Source organism: Coturnix japonica, chromosome 13 (assembly GCF_054131305.1).
Source record: "Coturnix japonica strain WE chromosome 13, WE-NBRP24, whole genome shotgun sequence".
Classification (NCBI taxonomy): Eukaryota; Metazoa; Chordata; class Aves; order Galliformes; family Phasianidae; genus Coturnix; species Coturnix japonica.
Window position 1 is genome coordinate 1,812,917 of NC_140675.1, and position 9,950 is coordinate 1,822,866.

General features: G+C 42.7%; 1 long non-coding RNA gene across 1 annotated transcript in view; it reads left to right on the top strand.

Moving 5' to 3' along the window:
* Positions 1 to 7,526, top strand: part of LOC146758567 (uncharacterized) — a 35,948-nt gene extending 28,422 nt beyond the window's left edge. Inside the window, exon 5 of the long non-coding RNA XR_014934015.1 lies at positions 5,476 to 7,526. This is a non-coding gene — a long non-coding RNA (uncharacterized LOC146758567). The remainder of the gene's footprint in view (positions 1 to 5,475) is intronic.
* The last annotated feature ends 2,424 nt before the right edge of the window (positions 7,527 to 9,950 follow it).

Sequence of the window (9,950 nt, forward strand, 5' to 3'; positions counted from 1 at the left end):
CTTGCAGTAATTTTTTTTACTACCTGCAGCAAGATTAGCTGCTAAGATAAGGAGCTGATGGAGCTGGTGAGTGACAGGGCACGTTCACCTCATTTAAAATATGCATAGGGGAAGGGAAACACTTTGGTACAGAAGTGCTGCTGCTGCTTCCCAGGCATCCAACGACCCTCAAAAGACACTGCCGTCACACTGAACCTTGCCTATGGGAGCCTAGTCAGAGAGACAGCAGGTGTTTCTAAATGAAATCTCCATGCTGCCTGATTTTAATGGGTCCTTTACTTTGTAAAACCAAGAATTATTAATTAATATTTATACTTTGTTTACGAGTTAATGGGTAACTGGCTTGGGTAAGATCCCTGGATGATCTATCAGTTCACACTGGGAGTAACTGTCATGCAGAACAAGCAATGCTATTAATCAACACAAAGCAGAAGATCACATGGAGGATATTCTTTCTTGCTCTCTTTTTCAATTTCTTGTCTCCCTCTTTGTTCTCTCCCTCTGTGCACTGTATCATAGAGTGATGGGTAAGACTGTATTTCAGCCTCTCTTGAGGAATGGTTTTGTGGTAAGGAGCCCAACAGCCTCTGGTGTCAATGCTGCTCAACAACCAAAGTTAGTTAATGTGTAGGAAGAAAACAAGTACTTCTGGCATAGATGTGGTCTTGCAGTGCAGAGCAATGTTCACAATAAAATGGCTGTCTGGGATAGAATGGGACTGTTCCCATATGATGAAACAAATATAGGTCTAACCTGGCATAAAAGTCTACAGCAATTAAACAAGTGGCTGTTCATTTTGGTCTTTTAAAGAATTTCATCGTATCCTGACGCTGTAAGCCTTACCAGGAAACTCAGTATGTGAAAACGGAGGAGTAATGCTTGATTTGATTTGATTTGACTTGATATGATTTTTTTTTCTACTGATTACTGTGAATATCACTATGCATTTGAAATACCTATATTTGAATTGCATTAATCTGCAGAGTGTTTGTGAATCTTTTTAAAAATCTAGCAGTAAAATAATGTCTGCTTGGCATTTAATAATGGCAGATACAACAATAAATATTCACTTAGGATGACTGTTTTTTGCACTGTTCTGTCCATCAAAATATGAACAGAAAATGTGTCCCATTAGTGCAGAAAATGTCTGGAAAAGATACTCCCTGATTAAGGCAGATGTATCTGCTGATGGTTTGATTTGGAACATGGATTGCTACAAATGAGTCACATTCCTGGGAAGGGGATTTAACGCTCAACAGGTTCAGGCTCCAGGCTTTCCTCTGGCTCAGTCTCACTGCTCTCTTTCTGCTTCACACTTCTTTCGTACACAACAATTCAGTTGTCCCTTATTAAGAGTGCTCCCTCTGTCACTTCTTCCTCAAGTGCATAACCTTGCTACGCCCAATCATATTAAAGAGTGACTGAAATGGCTTTGCTTTCCATCACAAAAACAGCTGCTACATCAGTTGTAAAATCCTGTCATTTATCTTTTCCCATTTATATCGTCTTATTCAATGCATGAGACAGACACAAATGCTCTGTATTATAGATATTAATAAACCTCCAAATTCTGTGCTATTTCCATGCTGGTTAAACATGGAGTAATCCTTAAATGGAAAAATAAAGCAAGATAAACGCAACCAAAACTCAGAAAACCAAGGTATACAGCTTTTGTCTATGTACAAGCAAATCTTCATCCAAATGGCTTAAAGGAAATAATGGTGATATGCACATTCCATGCAATCATCATAAAAAGGAAACTGTACAACAGAACATTTGTCAGAAATCACTGTGAGTAAATGACGACTCTTCAGGAAAATCAGAAACATTCTTTGCTATAGTCACTGTCTAAAACTGAGGAATAGAATGAGATGAAATGAAGCAAACCAAGAGATCTCCAATGGAAGTTTTAAAACATTACAGCTAAAAGCAGAAGCTGAAATAATAAAATGAAACTGGTCAAACCCTAGAATTAGAGATTATGTGATAGAAACACATTTTGTTAGATTGTGGGTGACATGCAAGCCTGATTTCTTTTAGTTCTATTATAAGAAACATCACTGGATTCAAAATATCTTGGTGTGGTTTTCAATCATACTTCCATTTTACAGATAGATTTTCAGTTCAGTACTCATGGTGTCCTTTGAGAAACGAGCAACTACATAGCTGATGTATACATATTTAGTATGCACATGGCAATCAATTCTGGAGGGGCTGGAATTACATGATCTTGAAAGGTCCCTCCAGACAACTGTTCTGTGATTCTATGATATATTCTAAGTATACAAATACACAATAATTAAATGTGTAATATATACGTATATTTAAGAACAGCAAATCACACACAAAAAAAATGTTAGACAAATTTTGGAAGAATGCAATTCCAGTCCTCTGCTCAGATGTGGCCAGCCTGGAGGTTTGCTTCCACTGCAGACCTGGGCCAGTCCAGCTCCGACTCTGACTGGGGATGGAGAACCCACAGCTTCCTTGGTCTCCAGCAGAGTGCCTGGCCATCCTCTCGCCAATAGCGTCATCTTGTGCCTGCTCAAAATGTACCTCACTTCAGCTGTGCCCTCTGTCTCTTCTATGTCCTTCCATGTCCATCTGCCAAGGGCCTGGCATCCCAGAGGGCAACTGGATAGAGGAATAAAATACCCATTCTACACCTCTCACCCAGCTGCCAATACTCATTCACGCAGCATTGCTTCACTCCACCCATTGCCCATCATGCCTTGGTCTCTAAGTGCTACAAATTAGGAGGTTTTTGAAAATGCACAAGGGCATAGATGTTGAAAATATGTACCATCGCTTGGCTAGCAGAGCTCCAGTTAAGCCTTTTGTGTGTTTCTGTAATACACAGATTTTGTAAGGTAAAGGACGATTTGCACTTTCCCTAATAGCTTACTGGTAGTTTGTGTTCATGGCTAACACACACCACAAAGATCTCTCCAGCTGCTTGTCATATCTTTGCAGGCATTGTTTAAAGGATGAACTGTACTGAATAAGTTTCATTCTGCATACATTATTCATCAAAAAAATATTACTTTCATGCACCGCGATTAGTACAGTTGCTGTCCATAGACTTCAGTGTATTTTGCCATGAATTTTTCTATAGCTTTTCAAAGAATACACAGTTCCAGGGTTCTTTTTCTCTGTGCCTTTTTTAAACTTCCTTCAACAATCACTTGTAGCTGGTGATATGTTTCCATTGAAAACCATATTGTGATACAAAGCAGTGTGACAGCTGCAATTTTACACAACATGAAATATCAGCTGAGGAAATTACAAAGAGCATTTCCCTGAAACCACGATTTCAAGAACAAATCAATTACCTCAGTGAAGCTGCTGCTCAGAAATTAAACAACCCTGATTATCCTCAAGTAAAGTTCAGATCTGAGGAACTCACGCTGAGGCCCACTTGGAGTTAGCAGAAAATCTTTATTCTAGGGTAATTGCAAGGAAGGAAGGTTGCGATCCCACACATGTTGATAAGGAAAACCATTATTTATTACCGCTGTTTGTCTTGCTCCAATTCATAGGAAGGAGAGGAGGTTCTTTGATATATGTATACCTGACGTGAGATTAAGAAACAAAGAGTTCAAATGTTGGTCCAACCAGCTTATTACAAATCTTAATCAGGGAGATGGGGAAGGGGAGGACTGGCAACTATTATGAATTAGGGTGATAGGGAAGGGAAAGAGGGCAATAGGAAATATAGGAAAGAAGCAAAAATTGCATAAAGCAGGGATAGTTACCACCAAGACCTAGCAGTGTTCTGTTGCATGCCATTGCAATGCCCCAAGGCAAAAGTGCAGGGAAGAGCAGCAGCAGAGTGGCCGGCCTTAGGCAGCAAGCAGGTAGAGACAGAGCAGGCCCAAGAGGAAGGGGCAGGTTTCAGGTAGCAGGCTCAGGAGAGTCTATCACCATGCAGGAATCATGTTGTGAAGCACCTGATGTCATGTTTATTGGTCCCTTTTTTATCCTTCTTCTGCTAATGTGGCATTCCTGGGTACTTGGGTAAGAGCCATGTGCAGAACCCCCGAGATGGCATCTCCCTTGAGAAAAGACTGCTTCCCAGCCACTAAGCTGTGGCTTATCTCTTTCTCTATCGTTGCCCTTGGACTGCAAATCTTCACACAAAATATTTCATCAGCTCTGACCGTGATTTGCCTGGACTTGTCCATATGTGTCCCTAGGTTGGATATTAGGAAACATTTCTTTACAGAAAGGTTGTTAAATACTGGAATAGGCTCCCCAGGGAGGTGGTTGAATCGCCATCCCTGGATGTGTTTAAGAGCCATTTGGATGTGGTGCTCAGGGATATGATTTAGCAGAGGGTTGTTAGGGTTAGGGTACTATGGTTAGGCTGCTGTTGGACTTGATCTTCAAGATCTTTTCCAACCTGGGTAATTCTATGATTCTATGATTTAGACAAAGGATTTCTCAACCCTTGACCAGGACTTGTCCATCTGTGTCCTCAGCAAACTTTGAGACAATGGTGTGAAAGAATAATCTCTTACACTGTTTTATAGAGATCCTCAGATGAAACAATAACAGAAATGTATTAGTAGTCTTTGTGTTTAGTTATCCCTCAAGGCAGCCCTATGACTCCCTCATAGCAGCTCCTCATGTCAGAATGCAGCTCCATGGCAGCCTAAAGCTCCCCATGGCATCCCTACAGCTCCTCGTGGCACCCTGCAGCTCCTCACAGAGAGTGGAGGGGTAGCACTGAGCTCTGCTCTCTGACAGCCACAGGGTCTGAGGGAACACATGGAGCTGTGTCAGGGGAGGGCAGGTGGGGGTGAGGGAAAGGCTGTGCCCCAGAGGGTGGTGGGCATGGCACAGCTTCCAGGGCAGCAGGCACAGCCCCGAGCTGCCGGAGCTCAGGGAGTGTTGGGACACCACTCTGACACCAGGTCTGGGTGGTGCTGTGTGATCCCTGTGGGTCCCTTCCAACTTGGAACCTTCTATGTCCTATGGTGACCCCACCACGCAGCTCCCCACGGTCCTGGCACAGTGGCTCTCTGTAGCACCTGCCCCTCAAAAAAGCTTTCCCAAATCTCTGATATTTTCATGGAAAGAAACCCACGCAGTTCTCAAGCACCTCTGTAACACGTTCCTCCTTATGCTGTTCTATCAGCCAGCTGCAGAAATCCCAGCTGCTGCGGATGCCTGTGCCAAACGATGACCATGCCAGTGATTGTAATCTGGAGTTTGGGCTGTGTTCTAGTCTTGCTTATTTTGCACTGAATACATGAAGGTATAGTCTGCTTCTGTCTTAATTAACATCAGGAAATTTACACGGTTCCCTTTCCACAAAAGGAGAAAGAGAATCACTTTTACCTAAGGTAAATTAGCATGACTTCAGTGAAGCTAATTAAGTTATCCCTAAATTATGTGCAGAAATCAAGGGAAGCGCTTTGTTCTCCCTAGAAGGCTGTCTGTAAAAACACACTGCTTTTTCTCTTTTCATAGGCTTTCTGCAAAATTACTCCTGGGGAGCCCAAATGCCTCCAACTGCCAGGAGACAACCAGCACTGACAGCTCCTGCAGCACTGAAGGCAGCCATGCAGCCATGCAGAAATGCAGCCATGCAGAAATGCAGCACTGCTCCTTGGCCACTTTGTGTGAAGTGCTCAGGCACTGCCCCCGTCAAACACAGCTCTGTCTATGAGCTCAGCAGCCAGTGATGAAACTCTGGGAAGAGAAGCTGCCTAAGATCCCTTTTATATTCTTGGCAATCATATTTTGAATGTAAGAATTTTCACTCAGTCAAAAGCACCGATACACACTGCAGGTGTGTATCACAAACAGGTTGCTGTTTGTCTCCCAAACAGAAGGTTGTGTTGAGTTATGGAAGTAAAAAATACGTATATGGTACTGTATCCGGTTCTTGAGTACTGTATCCAGTTCTGGGCTGCCAGTACAAAACAGACAGGGATCGTCTGGAAAGAGTCCAGCTGAGGGCCACAAACATGATAAAGGGCCTGGAACATCTCTCCTATGAGGAAATGGGTGACCTGGGTCTGTGCAGCCTTGAGAAAAGAAGACTCAGAGGGGATCTGATTAATGTTTATAAGCATTTAAGTGTGGGAGATAAAGGCACATGGCCACCATCTTTTCATTTGTCTGTGTGGACAGGACAAGGGGAAATGGCCACAAACTGGAGCACAGGAAGTTCCACACCAATATACAAAGGAACTTCTTCACAGTGAGGGTGATGGAGCACTGGAACAGGCTGCCCAGGGGAGTTGTGGAGTCTCATTCTCTGGAGATATTCAAGACCCATCTGGATGCCTACCTGTACAGCCTGCTGTAGAGTGCCTGCTTTGCAGGGGAGCTGGATTCGATGAGCTCTGCAGGTCCCTTCCAACCCCTACAATTCTGTCATTCTGTGACATCTGAAAATGGGGAAGGGGCTTACAAAAATGAAATAACGATTGCATCTTAGGGATGTAGTTGCTGGCTGATACAGCTAGAACACTGGTCATGATAATTCTACACACAATTCTACAAGTTAATTTTGCTCGTTGCTGTTCAGCATAAGTCTGGGAAGCGACCCATTTAAAAAAGATTCTGTGCCAAATGAAATAACCCTCCTTGGAATTGCAGCTGCTCTTTGAGAGTGTGACGTGAGTGGCATGGTGAGGGCTGCAGCAGGGCCGGAGCTGCTCTTGCAGGACCTGGGGCTGCCCCTGGGGGGTGTTGGAACCCTGGGTCCATTCACCTTAATTACTCCATCCTAACCACAATACAGTAAGACACAAACCAATGGCAGACGGCTGTGTGTGATAGAGTTGTGCTGGATGATGTAGCACAACCAGTGACATCCCATAAATCCTAACAGTATTAAGCAGCCATGTATAATTTTGTACCTAAATTCTTTTTAAAATTTGGCTGTATGTTTGAACTAGGTAACTGTTCATCTTACTGATAAGACATGGGGATGCTGGGTGAGGGTGCTGCTTGCCTTCTGCACTTCTTATCTGAGCACTCACAGGAACAATACTAGGCCACAGACACTGTTCCATACCTTGTTTGTTCTGGGTACGTATAATGACAGGACAATACAAAGGGAAAGTCAGTTAAAAAATGAGGGAACAGAGTAAGAAGAAGTGGCACAAGAAACACTGCAATGGGGAGAAATCTTTACAATAAGCAGTTTAAAAGGACATGAAAATAAAAAAAAAAATGTCCCCATCAGCAGAGTATAAATCACAAGTCAACCACTTTAACTCCAGGAACTGCTTAAATTGAAGTATATGTTTGAAAAGAGTTGTGAATCCTTGAAAAAAATGAGTTTACTGAGAGTACGTGCATTAAATAGTTGGCAAGAGACTGCTTAATGTGTTACACTTATAACCATAATTGCACATAATTCTGTAATTAATTTCATTGCGCGTGTGACACTATACATGCCAAACATAAGTGCTTGTGTGCAGATGCACACTGCTTATAACGTGGTCATTAATTCCCCCACTGTTGACAATCAGCTCATGGAAATAAACTGCCAAATCCCAGTAGGACTCCAATGTGTCAGATGTGTTCCTTTCTTACTGCAGATCATATCCTGTGCTGAGTGCTGTGCTTCTGAGCAAGCAGAAAACAAAATTCTCATGAATTGAATGGTGTCACTTACTTCACAGCTAATTACACGTGGTTTTGTTCTGCTCTGGGTTAAGTGATCTGTTTGCAAAATTTATAATAGGAAGAAAAAAAGAAAGAAGAACATGGCTATTCCATAGAAGTCTGTAGTCCTGTGAACAGGATCCTGGCTCATCTAAGCCAGGGCTTGGTGACTTGTATTTACAAATGAGGGTGGTACCGCCTGTTGGTTTAGGACCCTTCACCAGTCTCTGGGTGTCTGTTGTTTCCTGCATTTGGCGGAGCCTTGCAGCCGGAGCTCCAGGCTGGTGCCTTCCAGTGCCAAGCAGTGCAACTACAATGGGGGGCAAGTGGGAAGCCAGTCATCATGGTAACACTGGAGCACTTCTGACATCCTCCTCTCCAGATCCTCCTCTCAGGCATGTTAAACTTGACTCTGTGCTTATCTCAGGTCACTGTGCTTAGCGAAGGCCTTTACCAAAACAGTGTTGGAAATGTCAGTGAAGCAGCTCCTCAAACTGTTTGTATCCTGTTCCCCTTCTGCAATCTGGTCAGCCTCCACATGTGAGGCTTTGCTGCTGCTGCTCAGAGAATCACCAATGTGGGTTCCTCTGTAGGCAAACCAGTCAAAGCCCCTTGCATTATGCATCTATCCAGTGCACCCTCAATAATTTTGCACATGACAATAAACTTCCAATCTCTACTTTTTGCATTTCAGGTAAACAACTAAACTGAATACTCATTAACAACCAAGAAATAAATCCGGACAAGCACTTGAACTGCACACTCACAGGTGAGCACTCACCACAGTGTGAATGCAGACTGTGTGCACAACTGAGACAAATGTAGTTTGCAGCCCTGGAAGGAGGATGCTCTCCACTGGTTCCCATCATTTATTGCTCAATTTCCCTCAAGTGAGACAACGGAGAGAAAATCAGCTCTGTATGCAGAAACCAGGAGCTGTCTATTAATGTGCTTGATTTTCACTAACCTGAAAATCATGCTTATCTTGTTCAAGTTTTTATGCAGGTCTTACTTCATATTTTTGAAAGAAATCTTTCTATGAAGTCACAAAAAACCTGTGATTTTTTGTCAGAAGTACTTTTCTAAACAAAACAGTGATGACGTATTTCCAGTTCTTCTCCAGTCAGTTCACACATGGCCTAGTGCATCCCCTCCAGTGGTGCACTCCCCATGTGAGACAGAAATGCGATGAGAAATGTCATTAAGTGTCATTGTGTTGTTATAAACTGTGAGGTCTGGAGGCTGCCACGTGGAAGCACCTCTGATTGGGAGTGAGACACTGAAGGAAGCTCTCATTTTGAAGGGCTTTTATCCAGTTACAGTGGGCTCATAGTTTCTCTGATGATGAAAATATAATTGAGGAAGGTGCTCCTGTCAGCAAGACTGATGCTAAAGTGCTCCCAAGCTTGGAAAGTGTTTTATTGTTTTTCTGTTGTTATTGTAGCTTTAAAAGACAAGAACGGGAGAGATGGCCAGCAATTCTTTTTGTTGAGTTTGAACTTGTTCTTGGTTGTGGCTGAGGCTCCTTCTTAACAGTTCGGGTTTAGTTCTAACAATGAAACTTTTAAATAATAGACATTTTTCAAACCATTCACAGTGCAGGCTGAGTTCAACTCCCTGGGAAGCCGTCTGTGCAAAATCATGTGTGAAGGAATACTAAAAGTAAGTTTGCTTTTCCAGGCAGAATGTACTGCATAAAGCAGTCTTTAAAGCAGCCCATGCCTATGAGATCACACAAGTCATCTCAGCCTCATGCAGAAAGCACACAGTGAGGGCACGGGGCAGTCTGACCTCTACGCCTTTGGAAATTGAAAGGATTCACTGAACTTCTCCTCCAGAGAAAAGAGAGCTGTTGTTCCTTTTAAAGACCTATTTTATTTCTGAACCACAACACATCAGACCACGACCCAGCATCTGCCTTAAGATATCAAAAGTAGTTTTGATTTCAGGTGAAATCAAATTTCACCTGAAATTTCAGGTTTTCCTTTTCTCATTCTAAGTGTGTAAATGCAGCACTGGCTGCTGACTGCCCGTGCTATGCTAACTTGTTTCAGAGATAATAGAGGTTTCTTCCATGAACACTGAATCTTATTTGCTGACTATTTCCAGTGGAGCACTCAGGAATATTTCTTTTAGTTTTCTTAAAAAGATAATCAAGAATATACAGATGTGCTCACAGTCTAAGTTGAGTTTGTCTCTATACTGACATCTTAATGCCCTTTTTTCCTGAAATCATGTTTCTTTTGACACCTGTCTGAGAACTGATCAGGGATGAGGGGAAGTCAGAGTTGCACCATGGTGATGCCACAGTTTTCCCTCAC